The sequence below is a fragment of the Schistocerca americana genome, chromosome 7 (assembly GCF_021461395.2).
Source record: "Schistocerca americana isolate TAMUIC-IGC-003095 chromosome 7, iqSchAmer2.1, whole genome shotgun sequence".
Lineage (NCBI taxonomy): Eukaryota > Metazoa > Arthropoda > Insecta > Orthoptera > Acrididae > Schistocerca > Schistocerca americana.
The window spans coordinates 452,434,035-452,457,753 of record NC_060125.1 but is presented as its reverse complement, the minus strand read 5'-3'; the positions used below and the strand labels follow the sequence as shown (position 1 = coordinate 452,457,753).

Sequence of the window (23,719 nt, the reverse complement as noted above, 5' to 3'; positions counted from 1 at the left end):
GGATTCGAACCTGCGACCGTAGCGGTTGCGCGGTTCCAGACTGTAGCGCCTAGAACCGCTCGGCCACCTCGGCCGGCACAGTCCGTTTCTTTATATTTCATTTCTCCAGTGGTCACTACAAACACAGAAGCGGCCTGCAGGAGAAATGGGCTATTACATTGTGCAAAAAGTTCCCCAAGGCTTTCTGTCACAGATGAGCTGCTGCAGATAATCAAACCGAAAATTTTCGATCCTGCAACATAAAATCAAACATCTTACTAGATGTGACCAAGAGTGCTATTCTTAGCTAAAGGATTATCCGATGGCTTAATACGAGGGACAGCGGTATGTGGGCTGAAAAGGCGAGTGACCTGGAAGCTTTTGTAACTTTAGTCTGACGTAAGAGTTCCCTGAAATGACGTCGCTGTAAAAAGATATAAACTGTGCAGCACCACTGCTACCACATGCTGCCTAGTCTTCGATTTACGAACAATACTAATTCACGCTTCTTTGCTTCAAAGTAGAGTTTTGTGCCATTCTGCGGTTCCGTACTGTCTACTTTATTCTTGGGGTGTTTTGTGTCAGCCCAACTTTCCCAGGGTCTTTCTGTACTCAGGAAGTGTCAAAGTGGGAAGAAAAATTGTCGAGGGCGTTTTCGTTGCCACTGGAATTTGGAGTCGTGACGCGACCACTGAAACCGACAAACAATAGAGGCAAGTGTTTGCCAGCTCACGGAACCTTTGTTAGCCTGCCAGACAATCGGGCGGCCGTCTCCTTGACGACACGAGGCGCTGCTGCTTAAAGTCGGGCCTCCATATGCTACGTGCTCGGCGCACTCTTTTAAAGCAGGATATGCTGTCAGCTGAACGTAAGACTGTACGTTTTAAACCTCTCTACGAATATACGCACGCCGCTCGTGGTAAACTAAGCGAAATGATGGAGGCCAGAATGAATCTTCCACTACGAGGTTGCCATTTTGAAACTTCATGAGAGATTAAAATTGTGTGCCAAACCGGAACTCAAACTTGGAACACAAAATTTCACCGGCAGTATTCTGCTTTGTATTCGAGTCCTAGTCTGGTATATACCGGGTGATCAAAAAGCCAGTATAAATTTGAAAACTGAATAAATCACGGAATAATGTAGATAGAGAGGTACAAATTGACACACATGCTTGGAATGACATGGGGTTTTCTTAGAACAAAATAAAAAAAAAAAATACAAAAGTTCAAAAAATGTCCGACAGATGGCGCTTCATCTGATCAGAATAGCAATAATTAGCATAACAAAGTAAGACAAAGCAAAGATGATGTTCTTTACAGGAAATGCTCAATATGTCCACCGTCATTCCTCAACAATAGCTGTAGTCGAGGAATAATGTTGTGAACAGCACTGTAAAGCATGTCCGGAGTTATGGTGACGTCTGGGGACCTGGGAGGCCAAGCATGTGGAAAGTGGCGGCTGAGCACACGATCATCACCAAACGACGCCAGCAAGAGATCTTTCACGCGTCTAGCAATATGGGGTGGAGCGCCATCCTGCATAAACATCGTACGTTGCAGCAGGTGTTTATCAGCCAGGCTGAGGATGATGCGATTCTGTAACATATCGGCGTACCTCTCACCCGTCACGGTAGCAGTTACAAAACCAGAATCACGCATTTCCTCTAAGAAAAAAGGCCCGATAACGGTAGATGTGGTAAATCCAACCCATACCGTGACTTTCTCGTCGTGCAATGGAGTTTCCACGACAGTTCTAGGATTTTCGGTATCCCAAATTCTGCAGTTATGGACGTTGACAGACCCTCGGAACGTGAAATGAGCTTCGTCGGTCCACAACACGTTACTCAATCAATCGTCATCTTCCGCCATCTTTTGAAACGCCTGCACCGCAAATGCCATCCGCTTCACTAAATCGCCAGGTAACAGTTCATGATGTCGATGGATTTTGTACGGATTGCATCGGAGTGTACGCCTCAGTGTCAACCAAACAGTAGTGTATGGAATGCCGGTGCGACGTGCGACTGCACGAGCGCTGACTTCCCCGTGCATAGACGAACCTGTTACAGTCTCCATTTCTTCCTGAACTGTCTCAGCAGCATTACGCCTTGTGCTCGGTCGGCCACTACGGGGTCTATCGTCTAAACAACCCGTGGTTTCGAACTTCGAAATCATTCTCGCCACAGCTGAGTTTGTCAACGGACCTTTACTCGTTCGAATCCCCTTCCTCTCTCTCATTACAGCTCCTTTTATACACGATTGTCATGCGCAGTCACTGACGTTTTGCTGTCCAGCGCCATCTCTCGGACATTTTGTGAACTTTCTTTGATCTAATAAACCCCCATGTCATTCCAAGCATGTGTGTCAGTTTTTACCTCTCTATCTACATTATTCCGTGGTTTATCAAGTTTTCAAATTTATACTGATTTTTTGATCGCTCGGAATTTTTTATCTGCTAGGAAGTTACAACACAACGGTTAGAGCGCTGGAGAGCGAAAATTCCTTCTGGAAACAATTCCCAACACTAGTGTTGCTGATAACCAGGTTTTCGCCGGATGTACCGATTTCTAGGCGTATCATGACTCGTCTCGCAAAAGCCTTACGCGTAATGACAAATGTTCCGACTTTGGGGAAAGCCTAATAATTCGAAGTATAATGTGCATTCACTTGAAAAATGGTCTAATAAGTTCCGAAATTAGCTTCTGAACGCATAGATGGCAATAACCGAGAAAGTTAGAATATAAATACCCGCCCCGCTAGTTAAGTTAACCCTTTGTGCCTCTGCACCTATGCTACTACTTATTAGGAAATCTGGTCTAATACACTACGAATACTGCACACCCTTACAAAAGTCACATTTATTCACCTCATTTGGGCATAGTGGATCAAACTGCAGCAAAAGGATATGTGAAGGATGTACAAAAATATCAGTGTAAAAACTGAGAATAAAATGTCTCATTTCACCCTACTTTCGCACATAGATGGCGAGTGGGAACGCAAGACAGGGTGCTTTAATATAGCAGCAAAATATATGAGCAGGATCTGATGGCTCCATCTCACTGTTGCCAGTCGTTCGGATTGTAGGTCTCCGTTACATTTGATTCGATTAATCTTAATATGTGTTTTACATTAACTAATTCGTCTTTGTATTTGTGAAGTTGCAAACGTGATTTCGTGTGTACGACGTATTTTCAAAATTTTGTTGCAGATTTTACAGTCAGCATCAGTTCTATTGTATTGTTCGTTATTATTACGGTATTTGTAAAATACCTGAATGCATTACTTCTAGGAGCTGCGGCTCACTACACTGCCTTAGCGATTTACAGTGTGCGCTGTAAATCTCCAACTGCGAGGCAACACTTAAAACTCAACATATCACATGGACTTTATTGAACAGCTCGACCCATGAGGAATCACGACTGACTTCACGTAAATGGTAGAGTTACGGTGCGTTGATTGTACACAGACGGGTGATTCAGTGACTGGAAAGTTTCAAAAACACTAGAAATTAACCGAGCTCTTACATTTTATGTATAGTGAGAGACACGAATGTGAGTGATGTATACTATGTATTTAGACTATCAAGAAGACAGAATGAATTTATTAAAAATAATTATCTACGAAACAGATGATCTAGAATGAAATTTTCACTCTGCAGCGGAGTGTGCGTTGATATGAAACTTCCTGGCAGATTAAAACTGTGTGCCGGACCGGGACTCGAACTCGGGACCTTTGCCTTTCGCGGGCATGTGCTCTACCATTTTTCTTTTTTTTTCTTTTTTTTTGTAATCTCATTTCGTTCGTTTTAGTTCGTTGTAACTGCTCGGGGCGCATGTCGGAAGACATCCGATTCAGTTCGTAGTTGATCCATGAACCATTAACTCAGTTTACAGAGGGCAGCTAACCCTCTGACCGAACTCCACATGATCTACCCAAGCACGACTCACGCCCCGTCCTCACAGCTGTACTTCTGCCAGTATCTCGTCTCCTAACTTCCAAACTTTACATAAGCTCTCCTGCAAACCTTGCAGAAATTGCCACTCCAGAAAGAAAGGATACTGCAGAGACATGGATTAGTTCCGTAACAATAAAAATGACAATGCTTGCAGCATGTTATATTTCACACATCATTGTAGGGAAAACGCAGCATAATATGATGAAGTCCTTAATAAGAATTTCACACAACCATGGTAGATATGGTACAATTATTACAAATGTGAGGTCTGTATGTAAAATGGCCAAGTGGAACCCTTATCCGGGTTTTCTAATGATACCAGCGTATGTTTTTCGTAAGAAATTCACATCGGTGATTGTTGTCCCCGAATGTACTATGTTTGTACGAAACTCTTACTAGAGATACCCACACTGATGTGTGGGTTATAAGGTGTTGTAAGCACACAATTTTTGTTAATCTTGAGCTTGAAAACAGCCAAATATTATGAAAATAAATGTACGTACGTATGTGTGTGTGGTGTGCGTACTGTAAGACCTTCGGTACACACACCATCAGATTATTTGACTTGTAGCTCTAACGAAGTAGGCGAGTGTCAGCAATATGTCTCGTGGTCTTATCGTGGCGTGTTTATCTTCGGCCGTTAGGTCAGACGATAGAAATGCCACTTATGCACTTAGAGTAGCAGATGGATGGTGACCAACTTTCAACAGAACTTGATTAATTTTCACACACATTTATTAAAATAATAAAAAACATAGACCTTACTTAACTTGATTCTGGATGCTATTTACAATCGACAGTCTGAAGTTCCTCTGGTCTTGGTACGTTAATCTTATTCTCACATATCTCTGATACTTGACAAAGTGTCTATACATTTCTCTTCATGGCTATGTACAGGAATATGATAATCTTATCAGGCGCAGACTGAAACTTGACTACAGACTAATGCACACTAATGCAGACTGGTACAGACTAATGCAGACTGGTACAGACTAATGCAGACTGACTAATTGGAGGTCTGTACACTCGTTATAACACCTCAAGCGTTCAGGTATCACTGTGCGAGTGTGATCCGCAAGGAGAAAAGGTTCTACGTTAGCAGCAATCTCATTGGCTGCGTTACATATTAATACGCGGATCGGCGGAAGCAGAATTTGGTCCGTCTCTTAGGTAGCGCCATCTCGTAGTGCGGAGACGGACGAGCGCTGCGCCTGCGCTGTTGTGCTTAGCGCGACGCGCTCTATTGGGAAAGTTGTGTACGCGCTGACTACGCGGAACTATGTACACAACAGTATGTATATGTGTATCAATGTTTGACATTTAGTTCTAAACAACTGGACCAGTTTCAACCAAACCAGGTACACATATCACTTACTGTCTGGAAATCATCGTTGTGATGTTGAGGACCATCTACATATCAGAGGGGTGGGATGGTAGTGAAAAAGCTGTGTAACCCACGACGCGCGAATACCTGTATTTTATCCATCCAGTACTTGAGTATGAGAACACTTAGTGACTTGGAAAAAAAACTTTACACGTCATTCCAAACCTTTACGAACAGGACGGTGATTGGAAAAAAGGTTATTGTTTACTACATTTGCGCTCTTCATGCAGTAAAACTGCCACATTAACCATGAGGTTTTTAGTTTATTACAGCTTTACTGCTAACTGTATTCGCGACAAATTTTTCAACTGTGTTCAACTATGCCACTGAGTATATCAGCAAAATTATATTATAGTTCTAAAGATATAAAGTCAAACACTGAAAGGCGTGAAAAATTGAACCTCATGTATGACGTTTTAATTTATTACTTCTATACTACTAACTCTATTCACAACACGTTTCGCAGACAGTAACCACATATAGCACTGAATGTACCTGCAAAAATATATCCCTGAGCAACGTATATTTCAGGAGATACGATGCCATAAACAATAAGTGGCGTGAAAACGACCCTGCAGGGTGAAATACGCTAGAGATACAGCTAAAATGTATATAAAAATACATGTGAAATATGTTAAACATATGTGAAATATTTTGACATGTGCTTACGCGGGCAAAGCCAATGGTGCAAAGGTCATCCTAAACCCCTGGAACAATTTCAACGAAATCTGGAACACATATTACAAGGGACGTTCAGTAAATAATGCTACACTTTGTTTTTTCTGGGCCAGTTTAGATTGAAAAAAAAAAATGCGGAATCACTTGTCCCGCTTTAGCCGCTACAGTTTGATGAAGTTTCGCTAGGTGGCGGCGCTGTGCATAGTCTTCAAAATGGCGTCTGTAACGGAGGTGCGTTCCAAGCAGAGAGCTGCCTTTGAGTTTCCTTTGGTGGGAAACCGGAGCACTGCAGATACCGATTGGCTCTTGCAGAGCGTCTATGAAGATCTGGCACTGAATAAAATCACGGTGGGCCGTTGGGCGAGGTGTCTGTCATCATCGCAGCGAGATCGCGCAAATGTCTCCAGTCCGCTGCTTGCCGGGTGGGTGCACACACCTGTGACTCCTGCAATGTTGGGAACTTCAGCGAGATCGTCGCCACAAAAATTCAAACGAACTTCTCCTTCTCCATGACGGAGAAAAGGCCTTACACAAGTCCGCGCACCCGAGAGGAGGTCACAAAACTTCATTTCACTGTTCTTTCTATCCACCATACTGACCGAATCTCACACCTTCCAACCTCCATCTGCTTGGCTCTGTAAAGGATGCACTCCGTAGGAAGCAGTAGTAGATGATGGAGAAGCTATTGATGCAGCAGTACGTTGGATACTACTGTCATCTCGTAGAGTGGTTTCATGTGGGGATACGTGCCCTCCCACTAAGGTGGTGTAAGGCTGCCGCATTTATATCTACATCTACATCTACATCCATACTCCGCAAGCCACCTGACAGTGTGTGGCGGAGGGTACCTTGAGTACCTCTATCGGTACTCCCTTCTATTCCAGTCTCGTATTGTTCGTGGAAAGAAAGATTGTCGGCATGCCTCTGTGTGGGCTCTAATATCTCTGATTTTATCCTCATGGTCTCTTCGCGAGATATACGTAGGAGGGAGCAATATACTGCTTGACTCCTCGGTGAAGGTATGTTCTCGAAACATCAACAAAAGCCCGTACCGAGCTATTGAGCGTCTCTCTTGCAGAGCCTTCCACTGGAGTTTATCTATCATCTCCGCAACGTTTTCGCGATTACTAAATGATCCTGTAACGAAGCGCGCTGCTCTCCGTTGGATCTTCTTTATCTCTTCTATCAACCCTATCTGGTACGCATCCCACACTGGTGAGCAGTATTCAAGCAGTGGGTGAACAAGTGTACTGTAACATAATTCCCTTAGCGTGGATTGTGTTGAAAAAAGGGTTTTGTAGTTAAAACAGTAGGGAATAATATGGCGTATTGGAATCCTGAATAAAATTAGCCTGCCTTCACAAAAAAAGTGTTACAATATTTACTGAGCGCCCTCGTAGTTAACGATCTTGAAAGATATACTTTGGGGATAAGAATTACCAGCTTCGTCTCGGGGTTAGTATGATAACATGGAGAGATAAGTTGTGAGGGGGAAATGGACAGACAGCGAAGAGGAATGAGGAGATGAATACAGACAAGGGGGAGGAAGACATGAACAGAGAGGGAGGGACAAATAGACAGGCAAGAGAGGAAGGAATGTGCAGGCGAAGGGTAGAGGAGGAGACCAACAGGGGGAAGGGGAGAAGGAGATGGATAGTAAGAGGGGGTCGAGGAGATGGACAGAGAGACGTATCATGTCGTTTCTGGAAATCCAGAATATAATCTGTGGCAATCAACACGGATTCCAGAAACAGCGATCGTGTGAGACCCAACTCGCTTTATTTGTTCATGAGACCCAGAAAATATTAGATACAGGCTCCCAGGTAGATGCCATTTTCCTTTACTTCCGGAAGGCGTTCGATACAGTTCCGCACTGTCGCCTGATAAACAAAGTAAGAGACTACGGAACATCAGACCAGCTGTGTGGCTGGATTCAACAGTTTTTAGCAAACAGAACACAGCATGTTGTTCTCAATGGAGAGACGTCTACAGACGTTAAAGTGACCTCCGGCGTGCCACAGGGGAGTGTTATGGGACCATTCCTTTTCACAATATATATAAATGACCTAGTAGATAGTGTCGGGAGTTCCATGCTGCTTTTCGCGGATGATGCTGTAGTATACAGAGAAGTTTCAGCATTAGAAAATTGCAGCGAAATGCAGGAAGATCTGCAGCGGATAGGCACTTCGTGCAGGGAGTGGTAACTGACCCTTAACATAGACAAATTCAATGTATTGCGAGTACATAGACAGAAGGATCCTTTATTCTATGATTATATGATAGCGGAACAAACACTGGTAGCAGTTACTTCTGTAAAATATCTGGGAGTATGCGTGCGGAACGATTTGCAGTGGAATGATCATATAAAATTAATTTTTGGTAAGGTGGGTACCGGGTTGAGATTCATTGGGAGAGTCCTTAGAAAATGTAGTGCATCAACAAAGGAGGTGGCTTACAAAACACTCGTTCAACCTATACTTGAGTATTGCTCATCAGTGTGGGATCCGTACCAGGTCGGGTTGACGGAGGAGATAGAGAAGGTCCAAAGAAGAGCGGCGCGTTTCGTTACAGGGTTATTTGGTAAGCGTGATAGCGTTACAGAGATGTTTAGCAAACTCAAGTGGCAGACTCTGCAAGAGAGGCGCTCTGCATCGCGGTGTAGCTTGCTGTCCAGGTTTCGAGAGGGTGCGTTTCTGGATGAGGTATCGAATATATTGCTTCCCCCTACTTATACCTCCCGAGGAGATCACGAATGTAAAATTAGAGAGATTCGAACGCGCACGGAGGTTTTCCGGCAGTCGTTCTTCCCGCGAACCATACGCGAATGGAACCGGAAAGGGACGTAAAGTGTCCTCCACCACACACCGTTGGGTGGGTTGCCGAGTATAAATGTAGATGTAGATGTAGAAATGGACAATGAGAGGGAAGGAGGAGATGAAATAACAGAAGATTGGAATAAATACAAGTCCGGGAAACTGGGTACCCAGCTAGTAAAGAAATAATGTGTATCTCAAAACGAAAGAACAGACTATGCAGGAAAATCAGTTTCGAAAATAAATGTACCGTGATTGTGCAGCCTATACGAAGAAAGACTACTACCCGAAAAGTACTCACCATGAGTAGAACGGCGGTTGCTCCGCGCTGGCGCGTCGCCCCGGGGTGTGACGTCAGCACATCTGAAACACAGGATACGGGGACCTTAGACTTCACCTTGTCGGCTGCACGACGACCGTAGAGATTAAGTACACGAAAAACTGCGCAGGCCGGCAGCCGGCCGCTGTTCTTGTAATGGGCGGCCGATTTCGTGAGTGCCGGGGAACAGTTAGGAAAACACTTCGTGACGGCGCTCCGTGTCGCGCTGCGCCGCGTGCTGGGACTCCGGTAAGGCACGACGTGACGCTGCCTCGCCTCGCCTCGACACGATGACGACTTCCTGGCGGGTCGCTGGTGCAGGCCTCCTCGCCGGCATTCTACTTCCTCGCAATTTTCAGGAGTGAAGAAACCTCGAATAAGAAAGGATGTGCATACACTTTATGCACGTTCGCTACAAAATTGTGCGATCGTAAGCTTCTACCCACTGTCGCCTCTACAGTTGTACACGGAGATAACAAAAATCATGGGATATCTCCTTTTGCATTACGCAGTGCAGCAACTCGACGTGGCAGGGACTCCAGTCGTTGGTAGTCCCTTGCAGTAATGTTGCGCCACACTGTCTCTGCAGTCGTCCATAAATGCGAAGGTATTGCCAGAGTAGAATTTTGTGCGCGAACTGATCTTTCGAGTATGCTGTTGTTGTTGTGGACTTCAGTCCTGAGACTGGTTTGATGCAGCTCTCCATGCTGCTCTATCCTGTGCAAGCTTCTTCATCTCCCAGTACCCACTGCAACCTACATCCTTCTGAACCTGCTTAGTGTATTCATCTCTTGGTTTCCCTCTACGATTTTTACCCTCCACGCTGCCCTCCAATGCTAAATTTGTGATCCCTTGATGCCTCAGAACATGTCCTACTAACCGATCCCTTCGTTTTCTCAAGTTGTGCCACAAACTCCTCTTCTCCCCAATTTTATTCAGTACCTCCTCATTAGTTACGTGATCTACCCATCTAATCTTCAGCATTCTTCTGTAGCACCACATTTCGAAAGCTTCTGTTCTCTTCTTGTCCAAACTATTTATTGTCCATGTTTCACTTCCATACGTGGCTACACTCCATACGAATACTTCCAGAAACGACATCCTGGCACTTAAATCTATACTCGATGTTAACAAATTTCTCTTCTTCAGAAACGCTTTCCTTTCCATTGCCAGTCTACATTTTATATCCTCTCTACTTCGACCATCATCAGTTATTTTGCTCCCCAAATAGCAAAACTCCTTCACTACTTTAAGTGTCTCATTTCCTAATCCAATTCCCTCAGCATCGCCCGACCTAATTCGACTACATTCCATTATCCTCGTTTTGCTTTTGTTGTTCATCTTATATCCTCCTTTCAAGACACTATCCATTCCGTTCAGCTGCTCTTCCAAGTCCTTTGCTGTTTCTGATATTCCACAAATATTCGATGAGATTCATGTCGGATGACCTGGTTCGATCACATTGTCCAGAACGTTCTTCAAGCGAATCGCGAACAGTTGTGGCCCGTTGCCCGTTGAGATGGTGCATTCTCATCCGCAAAAACGACATTGTTGTTTGGGAACATTAAGTCTATGAATGGCTACAAATTGTCACCAAGTACTCGAACATTACCGAGGACCCAGTCCATTCCAGCCGGCCGGTGTGGCCGAGCGGTTCTAGGCGCTACAGTCTGGAACCGCGCAACCGCTACGGTCGCAGGTTCGAATCCTGCCTCGGGCATGGATGTGTGTGATGTCCTTAGGTTAGTTAGGTTTAATTAGTTCTAAGTTCTAGGGGACTAATGACCTCAGAAGTTAAGTCCCATAGTGCTCACAGCCATTTTACGCTGGTCGCACGTCCCACATTGATTTCTGCGGTTACTTCACAGTGTTTCTTGTCGGTAAGCACTGACACCTATACAAAACGGCGCCGCCGTCGGCCACTACGTTGTTCGTGATGAGAAGTAATGCCTGAAATGATATTCTCGGCACACTCTTGACACTGTGGACCCCGGAAAATTGAATTCCTTAACGATTTCCTACATTGAAAGTCCCATGCGACTAGCTCCAACTAGCATTCCGCGTTCAGAGTCTATTAATTTCCGTCGTGTGGCTATTATAGCGTCGGAAACCTTTTCATATAAATCATCTGAGAAGAAATGACAGCTCCGCCAATGCACTTGGCTTTTATGCCTTGCTTACGCGGTACTACAGCCATCTGTATGTGTGCACGGCGCTATCCCATGACTTTAGTCACCTCAGTGTGAAACTGTTGTAAGCTACCGCAGACTATTATAAGTGAGCGTAGACTACGGTAATTTTCCTCGTAGCATTGGACAGCTAAGATGGTAAACGCGTTATCTGTACGCTAAATGTGTTGCGTGTCTATCGCGCGTTATATCATTTCGATCGCTTAGTTTGTGTATGTTGCCAGTATCTTACTAGATTCTCCTAGAAACCGGAAGCGGTGAACCGGCTAGAAATTGAGTGACGGTGTACAGAGAGCCGTGTGACGTACAGAAGATTTTTGTTCTACGTATGCACACACCTGTCTTTTACTGAAACAGTTTTTGCAACAAAATTGGAATAGTCAGTGTTTAGTTCAGGTTTAATTCGAAACCGGTTGATGCGTAACCTGAAGTACCCTGAAACCGAGGTGTGTTGTAGCAAAAATTTAAAAAAATAATAAATACAGATTTAACACACAGCGCTAGAAAATGTGATTTCTTGAAAGAAGGTAAATATGGAAAAAAATGCTAAACAAAAGCATATCATACATCGCTGCAATACCTCGTCGAGCTAATATAGAACTTGTTTCTGCTACTCATAAAATACACTCCTGGAAATGGAAAAAAGAACACATTGACACTGGTGTGTCAGACCCACCATACTTGCTCCGGACACTGCGAGAGGGCTGTACAAGCAATGATCACACGCACGGCACAGCGGACACACCAGGAACCGCGGTGTTGGCCGTCGAATGGCGCTAGCTGCCCAGCATTTGTGCACCGCCGCCGTCAGTGTCAGCCAGTTTGCCGTGGCATACGGAGCTCCATCGCAGGCTTTAACACTGGTAGCATGCCGCGACAGCGTGGACGTGAACCGTATGTGCAGTTGACGGACTTTGAGCGAGGGCGTATAGTGGGCATGCGGGAGGCCGGGTGGACGTACCGCTGAATTGCTCAACACGTGGGGCGTGAGGTCTCCACAGTACATCGATGTTGTCGCCAGTGGTCGGCGGAAGGTGCACGTGCCCGTCGACCTGGGACCGGACCACAGCGACGCACGGCTGCACGCCAAGACCGTAGGATCCCACGCAGTGCCGTAGGGGACCGCACCGCCACTTCCCAGCAAATTAGGGACACTGTTGCTCCTGGGGTATCGGCGAGGACCATTCGCAACCGTCTCCATGAAGCTGGGCTACGGTCCCGCACACCGTTAGGCCGTCTTCCGCTCACGCCCCAACATCGTGCAGCCCGCCTCCAGTGGTGTCGCGACAGGCGTGAATGGAGGGACGAATGGAGACGTGTCGTCTTCAGCGATGAGAGTCGCTTCTGCCTTGGTGCCAATGATGGTCGTATGCGTGTTTGGCGCCGTGTAGGTGAGCGCCACAATCAGGACTGCATACGACCGAGGCACACAGGGCCAACACCCGGCATCATGGTGTGGGGAGCGATCTCCTACACTGGCCGTACACCACTGGTGATCGTCGAGGGGACACTGAATAGTGCACGGTACATCCATACCGTCATCGAACCCATCGTTCTACCATTCCTAGACCGGCAAGGGAACTTGCTGTTCCAACAGGACAATGCACGTCCGCATGTATCCCGTGCCACCCAACGTGCTTTAGAAGGTGTAAGTCAACTACCATGGCCAGCAAGATCTCCGGATCTGTCCCCCATTGAGCATGTTTGGGACTGGATGAAGCGTCGTCTCACGCGGTCTGCACGTCCAGCACGAACGCTGGTCCAACTGAGGCGCCAGGTGGAAATGGCATGGCAAGCCGTTCCACAGGACTACATCCAGCATCTCTACGATCGTCTCCATGGGAGAATAGCAGCCTGCATTGCTGCGAAAGGTGGATATACACTGTACTAGTGCCGACATTGTGCATGCTCTGTTGCCTGTGTCTATGTGCCTGTGGTTCTGTCAGTGTGATCATGTGATGTATCTGACCCCAGGAATGTGTCAATAAAGTTTCCCCTTCCTGGGACAATGAATTCACGGTGTTCTTATTTCAATTTCCAGGAGTGTACTTTCACATTTTTCAGTAATACCAGAAAACTCTTGCATTTGATCGTAATGAAGAGCGTTATACTGACAACAAAACAGCAACAATAAACATATAGATTTCTTCATATTTGTGCATGTCATCTACCTATACCAAAAGTAATTTCTTTGGATATGTAAATACGCAGATGTTACATGATTGACTAATTTTTATCACTCATAAAATGCAACTTAACACTAAGGAGCCAAAGAAAGTGGCACACCTGCCTAATATCCTGTAGGGCCTCCGCAAGCACGCAGAAGTGCTGCAACACGACGTGGCACGGACTCGACTAATGCTGAAGTAGTGTTGGAGGGAACTGATACCATGAATCCTGCAGGGGTGTCCATAAACCCATAAGGGTACGACGGGATGGAGATCTCCTTTGAACAGCACATTGCAAGGCATCCCAGATATGCTCAATAACGTCATGTCTCGGGAGTTTGGTGCGGAACTTGGTGGTCAGCGTAAGTGTTTAAACACAGAAGAGCCACTCTGCAGCAATTAGGGACCTGTGGGGTGTGAAATTGTCCTGCCGGAATTACCCAAGTCCGCCGGAATGCACAATGGACATGAATGAATGTAGGTGATCAGACAGGGTGCTTATGTACGTGTTACCTGTCAGAGTTGTATCTAGGCGTATCTTGATATCAAGACGAATCTCGGGTTCCATATCACTCCAACTGCACACACCTCACATCACTACACATCCTCCCCCAGTTTGAACAGTCCCTTGCTGACATGCAGCGTCCATGGATTCATGAGGCCATCTCCATACCCGTACACGTCCATCCGCTCGATACAATTTGAAATGAAACTCGTCCGACCAGGCAACATGTTTCCAGTCATCAACAGTCCAATGTCGGTGTTGACGGGCTCAAGCGAGGTGTAAAGCTTTGTCTCGTACAGTCATCAAGGGTACACGAGTGGTCCTTCGGCTCCGAAAGCTCATATCGATAATGTTTCGTTGAATGGTTTGCACTCTGACACTTCTTGTTGATGGCCCAGAATTGAAATCTGAAGCAATTTGCGGAAGGGTTGAACTTCTGTCACCTCGAACGATTCTCTTCAGCAGTCGTTGGTCCCGTTCTTGCAGGATCTTTCTCCGGCCGCAGCGACTCCGGATTTTTGATGTTTTACCGGATTCCTGGTATTCACGGTATGCTCGTGAAATGGTCATACGGGAAAATCCCCACTTCATCGTTACCTCGGAGATGCTGTGTCCCATTGCTCGTGCGCCGACTAGGGCACCACGTTCAAAATCACTCAAATCTTGATAATCTGCCATTGTAGCAGCAGTAACCGAATCTAACAACTGCGTCAGACTCACGTCTTATACAGGCGTTGCCGACCGCAGTGCCGTGTTCTGCCTGTTTACATATCTCTGTATTTGAATACGCGTGTCTACACCAGTTTCTTTGGCGCTTCAGTGTAATTTGAAATGATATGAAATGGAAATGGTCCAACTCCACTTTTTTCCCTGAAACGTTTTTGTATGTACTGTAATTTTTACTGTAGTGTTCCATTTTGTTGTAAGTTTACATTTTGTCTGTGTACAGCCGGCCAGTGTGGCCACGCGGTTAAAGGCGCTTCAGTCTGGAACCGCGCGACCGCTACGGTCGCAGGTTCGAATCCTGCCTCGGGCTTGGATGTGTGTGATGTCCTTAGGTTAGTTAGGTTTAAGTAGTTCTAAGTTCTAGGGGTCTGATGACCTCAGATGTTAAGTCCCATAATGCTCAGAGCCATTTTTTTTGTCTGTGTACAAAATATAAGATGATTATTGAAAAGAAGGAAACACCGGTCAAACATGTTACTTATTTAGAGAATTGCCGTCGGCACAGGTTTCGAACCGACATGTTTATCTTCAGACCACAACCTCCGGGATTAGTCTAACACACCTCTCGTCAGACCCAAGTACTCAACTTATACCACACACTACTGATGTAGTGGCCATGCTCATCATTAGCTTCATTTCTTGCAGAAACTCACCGATTCCCGCAAGAGTTCGAGTTTGATGTGCATGTAGACTGAATGTATCATAGGCTTTGATCGCCTTAGTTCTATAATATGTAGTGTCAGATCTTTTGGACATATCCAAAAGAACAAATGGTTCAAATGGCTCTCAGCAGTTGAGTCCCTTAGTGCTCAGAGCCATTTGAACCTTCACCTACACGTTTAAGTTCACCGGTCTGGGAGGGTCCAAGTCGCCCAAACGTTTGTATGGTCTCCAGTCATCAGCATTTTTCATTTCCACTGACTCCTCCCTCTTTTCGTCACACTGCTTCTATCTTGATCTATCTCTTTGTCTCTTTACTGCCACTGTCTCTTACTGACCACCAATATTTTTTCTCTCTCTCTCTCTGTCTCTCACTGCTGTCACCTCCATCCATCGCTCTTTCTCTTCCACTGTCCTCTCTCTCTCTCTTCCACCGCCACTGTCTCTCTGCTACTTTCAGCACAAAAAGCGCGAATGTGCTCATATACCAAAATTTTTGGTGAACAAGATGGAATGAGGCAGCTGATTCCATACTTTTGCGTCAAAGTCTTTTAAATATGAACATATTCCTTTTTTTCGCCCCCCGACAGGAGCATTTTTCCACAGGTTCCATTTTTTTCAAAGGGTTTACTGCTTATACAAAACAAGTACTACAGGTCAGTAAAGTTTTGACAACATATTTACATACTTCGACACATTTACGTACTTGATACATACAAACGGCAAAATAATTACGCATAATATGAGGTTAATGAGCCACGCTCATCCTGATCAATAGCAGTAGGCTGCATCTTTGGCGCTCACTAAGCAACCTCTTTCCTGGCTGTCGCTAGTAGCCGTGCACACGACCGCCCGCGGTGACTTAACACCGAACTGCTTTGCTCTTGGTTCCAATCAAATGGCTCTGAGCACTATGGGACTTAACATCTGCGGTCATCAGTCCCCTAGAACTTAAACCTTACTAACCTAAGGACATCACACACATCCATGCCCGAGGCAGGATTCGAACCTGCGACCGTAGCAGTCTCGCGGTTCCGGACTGAAGCGCCTAGAACCGCACGGGCACCGAGGCCGGCGCTTTACTCTTGGTCAGTTCCGTCTTGCCGCTAGCTGGAGAACGAAGTTCATGAGCAACCACAAGAGGTCGTTCTATGGGGCTGCAAACCGAAGAGCATTTCTCAGCGTAGCGCTGTCATGTAACCGGGTCTTGGACCGGTAACCTCAATTGTCTCGAAAACACGACGCTCGAGTTCCAACACGGCCTTCGTTCGCTTTTGATGCTTGGTCCGTGGGTATACGGACAGAGTGGAGCAGCGGACGCATACGGATTTGTTTGGTGAGCAGCTTGCTTGGTCCTGTGGCGTGCTTGTGCTCAGTGGTTAAGCGAACCCACTTCCAAGGGCGGTCTAGCGGTAGCGGCATTTTTTTGAGCCAACTGAACTGGTCTGTGTTGGACATACGGGTACATAAGTATGCTGAACGAGGTGAAGTTGTTAGTGATTTTCTTAAGCATGAGCCAAATGAGTCTTTCAGGCTCTAAACCGTTGATATTTTTTAATCTGTCGTTCCTTTGTTGAAATATTGTTTGGACTGAAAACACCATTTATGACCGAAATTTCATATGCCCAATAATGGTCATTTAAACTTATTGTGTAATGTGGGCATTTTCTTGAAGTTTATGATTATTAAAGATATTGTTGATTGTGTAGTGTTGGCTTTGAAGTTCAGTATTTTGGGGTCAGCTGTTCGTGCAATAGCTGGAGCTCCATTTCGTACTTATAAGTTGTATTGCGCCCACTTGTTCTTATAGTCTTTAGTTTTGACGGCTCAGGGGCTGATCTGGGTGGATTCTTTAAATTTTTGAATGCTGTTTCTCATCAGTACGTCTTTTTCTGTTTTCGTATTGATTGTCTGATACAGATTGAACGAGGGGCAGCGAAGACTACTACTAATTAAATTTCACCTTTACATACCTCCTGTAATTATGTTATTGATAGCTCAATGTTTTCAGATTATTGCTGGTTTACTTAAATACTGTTTCAACAGAGTTCTTTTTGCTGAATTATTATTGCTCACTAACTACGACTATCAAACTTCAAATTTTTAAAATTTTCTTGAGCTGTAGGAGACATTCATCCTGCCGCCGTAAGCAAGCATTTTGTAGTAAAAAAAAGTGGAGTATCTGAATTTTTATAGTAATTAATTTTAACTAATGTTTTCATATAAATATTTTTTCGGGTGCAAATTACAGGTTTTACTTCCCAACACCTTACCGCTGCCAGCCCTTCGCCAACTGCCCCATTTCACTTAACACACAAGCGTTTCCTTTGTATTTTTTTTTGGATATTTTCACTCTTCGATCGCAGTTCACCGAAAACAACCAACTTATTATTAGTATCTACAAAATGGTAAAAATGTTACCAGAAATACTTCACCGAATTTACAGCCTCTCTAGTTCTACATAACTTCTGGCAGTCATTTTAAGTTCTTTTCAGGCATGCGTGACTGCAGCACAATTTTGGGCATATTTGTATAAGCGTGAAGTGCGCATTATACAGAGACAGCGCGTCGTAAAGTTTTATTGGTGAAAAAAAAAACGTAAACTAAAACCATAGCTTACTGACCTCAGAACCCTTTCGATGACACTAGAATTGTTGCCATGTGTTCATTACGTCAATTAAAATTACATTCGCTCCTCAGATAAGATACTACGCGCATGTGTTACGTGCAAAAGTAAGATAAATTTGAACTTCTGGATCTCGATAACGGGTAATGATATCGAAAACGTTTTCAAGGTTCACGGAGAACATCACCTTAAAAACAAATGGTAAAAATATCGACCTTCTGCCACGAATAGAAATTATAGCAGTGGACATTTCCACAATTGGTACTTTTCGTACCGAAAAATCATGGTTTTTTGGGGGTTTGCTCAGGGACCGTCCGTAAACAGATGGCCCTTTTTATAAGTCGTCTAAGGTCCACCTTAGACAACACTGTTCTCGATTTTTATTGGCTGGAGGAAGCATGTAATGTTTAAACTTTGATCCTGTACAGTAGGATAGTTACAGCGTGCACGTTCTGCCGATAGGTACGTTGTACAAATGCCTGCTAAGCCAAAGACTATCCAAAACATCTCTATGATCAACAGAATCCGAGATATGACCCCCTGAAAAATCGCATTTTCGTGCGAGGGATTGTGAAACATACTGGGACAGTGCATTGTCGTGCACTGACCAACGACTACGTGATCTAACATGAAGGTGAGATGCGCGTGTACACGATGCGAAATTTAATACACAGATTGGCCACGTATAGTAGCAATGACGCCTCTAACGAGACTGGGCATCAGGTCTACAGCACTATGCTGAAGGGCGTCAGTCGTGATGACTGGCGGGTGGTGGTCGAGTGTCATGCAACAAATGTCTGCTGAAGAAAAAAAGAAAGAAAAAAAAAGATCAGGCAAAGGATAACTGCAGAATGTGGTGCCACGCACCATGGCACTACTCAAAACTGGCGCTAATAGCATAGGTGCATAGGGAACACACACGACACAGATGTGTAAGTCCACGGTATTGGTAATAAGTTGAGAAAACTGTGCTACAAAACGCCACTGTTTTCTCTGCATGTACCCTGACATCAATATGGAATATGATCACCATGCACACGTACACAGGCCGCACAACGGGTTGGCATACTCTGAATCAGGTGGTCGAGCAGCTGCTGCGTTGTAGCCTAACCACTCTTGCACCAGTGCCTGTCGGAGCTCCTGAAGTGTCGTAGGGGTTTGAAGACGTGCAGCGATACGTCGACCGAGAGCATCCCAGACGTGCTCGATCGGGCTTAGGTCTGGAGAACAGGCAGGCCACTCCATTTTCCTGATATCTTCTGTTTCAAGGTGCTCCTCCTCCACGCCAGCTTGGTGGGGCAGTGAGTTATCATCCATCAGGAGGAAGGTGAGACCCACTGCGCCTCTGAAAAGGCGGACATACTGGTGCAAAATGACGTCCCGATACACCCGACCTGTTACAGTTCCTCTGTCAAAGACTTCCAGGGGTGTACGTGCACTAATCATCCCACCCCACACCATCAAACCACGACATCCATACAGGTCCCTTTCAAGTACACTAAGGGGTTAGTATCTGGTTCCTGGTTCACGCCAGATGAAAACAGGGGAAAATCGCTGTTCAGACTACACCTGGACTCGTCCGTGAACATAACCTGGGACCACTGTTCCAATGGCCATGTACTGTGTTCTTGACCCCAGGCTTCACGGGCTCTCCTGTGACCAGGGGTCAGTGGAATGCAGTAATACACTACTGGCGATTGAAATTGGTACACCGCGAAGATGAGTGCTACAGACGCGAAATTTAACTGTCAGGAAGAAGATGCTGTGATATGCAAATGATTAGGCTTTCAGAGCATTCACACAAGGTTGGCGCCGGAGGCGACACCTACAACCTGCTCACATGAGGCAAGCTTCCAACTGATTTCTCATACACAAACAGCAGTTGACCGGCGTTGCCTCGTGTAAGGAGGAGAAATGCGTACCATCACGTTTCCGACTTTGATAAAGGTAGCCTATCGCGATTGCGGTTTATCGTAACGCGACATTGCTGCTCGCGTTGGTCGACATCCAATGAAGGAATCGGTGAGTTCAGGAGAGTAATAGGGAACACCGTGCTGGATCCCAACGGCCTCGTATTACTAGCAGTCGAGATGTGCAGGCATCTTATCCCCATGGCTGTAACGGATTGTGCAGCCACGTCTCGATCCCTGAGTCAACAGATGGGGACGTTTGCAAGACAACAACCATCTGCACGAACAGTTCGACGACGTTTGCAGCAGCATGGACTATCAGATCGGAGACCACGGCTGCGGTTGCCCTTGACGCTGCATCACAGACAGGAGCGCCTGCGATGGTGTACTCAACGACGAACCTGGGTGCACGAATTGCAAAATGTGATTTTTTCGGATGAATCCAGGTTCTGTTTACAGCATCATGATGGTCGCATCCGTGTTTGGCAACATCGCGGTGAACGCACATTGGAAGCGTGTATTCGTCATCGCCATACTGGCGTATCACCCGGCGTGATGGTATGGGGTGCCATTGGTTACGCGTCTCGGTCACCTCTTGCTCGCATTGACGGTACTTTGAACAGTGGACGTTATATTTCAGATGTGTTAGGACCCGTGGATCTACCATTCATTCGATCCCTGCGAAACCCTACATTTCAGCAGGATAATGCACGACCGCATGTTTCAGGTCCTGTACGGGCCTTTCTGGATACAGCAAATGTTCGAATGCTGCCCTGGCCAGCACATTCTCTAGAACTCTGCACCTGGCTCGTCACAATACGCCAGTCACTACTCTTGATGAACTGTGGTATCGTGTTGAAGCTGCATGGGTAGCAGTACCTGTACACGCCATCCAAGCTCTGTTTGACTCAATGCCCAGGCGTATCAAGGCGGTTATTACGGCCGGATGTGGCTGTTCTGGGAACTGATTTCTCAGGATCTATGCACCCAAATTGCGTGAAAATGTAATCACATGTCAGTTCTAGTATAATATATTCGTCCAATGAATACCCGTTTATCATCTGCATTTCTTCTTGGTGTAGCAATTTTAATGGCCAGTAGTGTACAAGCAGTACTATTACGTATTTACTCTCCAGTACCAGGCCCTCGACTCTCAATAAACATGTCCTTGCTGGAGTAACGTACGAGTGCAGGTTGTGGCACTTGCATGACGACATATGGCAGTTTGGTGACTTGTGCACGCATAGCTGAAGCGGTTCCCTATGCTGATGGCGTCATGTTGGCTCCGGAGAACAAGTCTGATCTCCAGCACAAAACACAACAGTGGAACGACCGACTCGCGTGATATGGCTTGCGGCTTAACGGACAGAAAACTAAGTATATGATGTCATACCCACGAGAAGTTGGGACGCTCAGGAATGTCAAAATGTTAGTAACTCGGTTCTACAATACCTATCGATGGCCACCTTACAGACGAGATCAGCGCAAGGACGCAAGCAGCCTAGATGAAGAGACTAACGACAGGAGGCGTCGCCTGCGATCGTCGGATTAAAGATCGTTCTGAAGTCAAAGATCTATGGGACTGTTACTCGTCCTGTTGCTCTCTACCACATGGAATGTTGGCCAGCGTCAGAAGAGACAGAACGACGATTGGTGGTCATGGGGACCAAGATGCTTAGATGGACAGGTGGCATCACGTTTGGAATGTCAATTCACGCACCGATGCGGAAGGAAATGCGAGAAAGCGTCTGCGATGGACTGGACACGTGCCGCATTGGCACGAAGGGCGATACCACGGCAAAGGCAACATACGCAGTGGACGTCCTGGGAAAGAGACCGAAGGGAAGACCGAAACAGCGATGAGCCGACACTCTGCACAACGACCTGAAGGCTACAACTCTTCATCCAGACCCAGCCCGCGATCGAACAATGTGGAGACAGCGAAACCACTTAGCGGACCCTGCCACCAGAGGGCCAAACGCAAAAAAAAAAAAAAAGAATACAGATACAAAAATAAATGGGGTAAGAAATCAAAAAAGCGCAAATACTCTGGATCGAGTTGCTGGAGGTCACGGGTCATTCGTATCGAAATACTCATAAACTATCCCTCAGCAATATCTGCAATTTTTTCAACGGAGTCGGGTTCACACCCTGCTGCAGCTGATGATTAAGGTCAATCTAATCAGTATATCCCATAAGAAACCACAGAAAATAGACGTAAGAAATCGATACACCATTATATTATGATCGTGCATAAGTTCGTAGCATTTTTCCACACAATAAAATGGAAATGAGCGTATGGCGTCAGTGGCCGGGAGTTCCCAGTCAGGAAGTTCTGTCAAGTGCATATTTTAACTGAGTGCGATGCCACATTGGGCGACTTGCGCGTCGACAATGGGGATGAAATGGTGATGAGGACAGCACATCAGCCAGTCCCTGAGGGGAGAAAATCTCCCGCCCCAGCCGGGAATCGAACCCGGGCCCCCGTGCGTGGCATTCCAAAGCACTGACATTTTTTGTTGTGCGACGGTGTGCTGTTTTATATCATATTTTTAAGGGGTACCTAACAAAAAGAAATGAAACAAAATCATAGGCATCCCTACGGGGCACCGCCGTTTGTGATCCTGCCAAACAAAGACCATTCAGCTAATGGGACGGACCATACAATAAAAACAACAGGTAAACATAACAGAGAATTTAGCCATCAATAATATATTCTCCTTCACTATTTACAGCAGTCAGCCAACCCTGGGTAACTTGTCGATTCCGCGACTGTACGAATCACGTGGCTTTGTTCGGAGAGCATTTACATCCGCAAAGGAAGTTTCTTGAAGGCTGTTCGATAGAGACCGGAGAAAGTGGAAATCTGAGGGTGCAAGATAGGTGAATAAGATGGGAGTGGAATGACTTCCCAACCCAACTCCTGTATAGAGCTTTTTGTCAGTCTAAAAGAATACGGGCTGGCATTGTCGTGGAGGGGCATAATTTCGCCCAGTCTTACTGGTCGTTGTTCTTGAATTGCGTCTCCAAGACGTCTTAGTTGTTGACAATAAATGTCAGCAGTGATGGTTACATCCTGAGGAACCAATTCGAAGTACACCACACTTTCGCTGTTCCACTATATGCACTACATTATCTTTTTTGGATGCGATCAAGTCTTTGTATGGGGAGTTGCTGCTTTGTTTTGGCTCAACATTCCCCTCTATCCCCTATGTTAGCATAAAGTCATCGTTTCTCCTCACCAGTAACAACACTGGATGGGAATGGTCGGTGTTGTTGATGCCCAACTGATGCGAGCAAGCAGACGATGCGGTACCCACCAGACTTTTGAACCTGCATGCAATTGTCGTACGATGGTGAAATGATCACAGTTCATCAGATTTGCCAATTATCAAGTACAGTGATGTGGCTCATTGTGGATTAATGCGTTTAGACGATATTCATCAAATCTCGAAGGTTTTCATGAACCTGGAGAGTCACTAATGTCAAAACAATCGTCCCTAAAACGAGAACGTCATTTCCCTGCAATGCTCTGTTCTATGGCATTATCACCACACACAGCACGAATATTTCTGGCTGCCTCCGCTGCTACCAACCCTCTACTGAAATGAAACAGAAGAATATGTTGGAAATGTTCCGATTTGTCCACTTGACACTCCATTTTCTACCGTCCACAGCTCCACTCACTATCTCCAAATGACAATATATAAACTGAAATAGCGACAGTGAGCTCCAAATAAAAAATGAAGATAAATAAGCTCGTAGCAACCTGAATACCGACATGCAAAACAAAAACTCTACGAACTGA

General features: G+C 45.6%; 1 protein-coding gene across 1 annotated transcript in view; it reads right to left on the bottom strand.

Moving 5' to 3' along the window:
- LOC124622999 (ras association domain-containing protein 10-like) overlaps window positions 1-23,719 on the bottom strand; it is a 1,089,376-nt gene that overhangs the window by 165,626 nt on the left and 900,031 nt on the right. Inside the window, exon 5 of the mRNA XM_047148789.1 lies at window positions 9,110-9,171. The gene's annotated coding sequence lies outside the window, so the exon portion shown is untranslated. The remainder of the gene's footprint in view (window positions 1-9,109; window positions 9,172-23,719) is intronic.